We start from the raw sequence: 1,524 nt of genomic DNA, 5'->3' as shown, positions 1-1,524 counted from the left end.
AGTCTACTCAGTCTTCAACAAGCACTGATGATGCCAACAGTTTTTTATAACTCAAGTAAATGTATAACATAAAGCTCGAGTAGACTTGGTGAAACATCTGCTACAGTATAATGTGTCTATACTTAATAATTGTAACCTTGATATTCATAAATAGGATTTTGCAATAATGAATATTTCGTGCATAGATTGGTCAACCAATCAAAATCCATGATGATGTCATCAAAAAAATGATGAAAAAATTGCCAACACAAAATAATAATTTCACTACAGAACTCGTAAAAAATTAGTTTGAAAAAAAGAAATGTTTTGATCGGACAATTACTTTGCCACTGACTTAGGGTGGTATGCAGAAAGTATAATCAACTTTGATCTTAGATCAAATTTCATTGTTGGCATAGCAACGATTTAAACGGTATGCAGAAAGTATAATCAAAGTTAATTACCGATTTTTGATTGTCGATTATCGTCAAAAAGTTAAACAGCGAAATTGGCTGTTTAAGTGTCTGGCGGAATTGCAAATTGGCAGTTTTCAGAGTTGGTAACGCGATAAAAGGTCGATTTCGGCAGTTGTAGGTCATAGGTCAAATGATTGCCGAAAAAGCGCGCCAAAAAAGAAGTTTCTGGAAATTTGAGAAGTTTGTGGTAGTCCGCTGTACATAATATAGTCGGATTTTTTACAGAAATTAGAACGTTGTTACTTCAGATACGGCGTGTTTTAACACGTGAGTATGTGCGTAGGTAAAGTAGCGAAAATTATTCTCAAATTAGTCAGATTCTACCTAATATAGTAATTTACAAATAAGTATTTTCTCATACCCCAGATAGCTGATTTGTTACAATTTATTTGTTGTTTTTTACTGTAGAAGAAAGGTTTGTAAGGTTTGTTTTAGATTAAATAAAGTTACTTTTACAAAGTATTGTTAATATCTGTTTAAAAATGTTCCGCGCTCGGCAACTTCTTTCAAGGGTTGAGGAGATAGAAGAGGAGGTGGAGGTGGATGCAGATGCTGGACCTAGTGTGCGGCGTCAGCGTCTACTCGACCGGCAAAACCCTTTGGAAGTGCACACTGAGGAGGAGTTTCGATCTCGGTATCGATTCTCCAAAGGTGTTTTCCTTAACCTGCTTGGTATTTTGCTTCCCAGTTTGCAGGTACGCAGCCAGGCCACCCCACCAATGTTCCAGCTTTTGGTGTGCTTGCGTTTTTTTGCCACAGGACACTTTCAAAAGAGTGACGGGGATCTTTTGATGTTAGATCAGTCAACTGTGAGCAGAATTGTTAAACGGATTTCGGGAGTCATTGCTCGTCATTTTGGAAATTCAATCCGGACACCAACTGCGACCGAGGTGTTGAAGTTGAAGCAACAATTTTATATCGTTGCAGGTTTCCCGTGTGTGATTGGAGCAATCGACTGCACACATATCCCAATCTGCTCTCCTGGTGGTTTGGAGGCAGAACAATTCCGTAACAGGAAGGGATATTTTTCCATCAATGTGCAGTGTGTGTGTGATGCCTCAATGAAATT

The sequence above is a fragment of the Ciona intestinalis genome, unplaced genomic scaffold, assembly GCF_000224145.3.
Source record: "Ciona intestinalis unplaced genomic scaffold, KH HT000720.1, whole genome shotgun sequence".
In the NCBI taxonomy this organism is placed as follows: domain Eukaryota; kingdom Metazoa; phylum Chordata; class Ascidiacea; order Phlebobranchia; family Cionidae; genus Ciona; species Ciona intestinalis.
Note: the sequence above shows the minus strand (reverse complement) of the source record.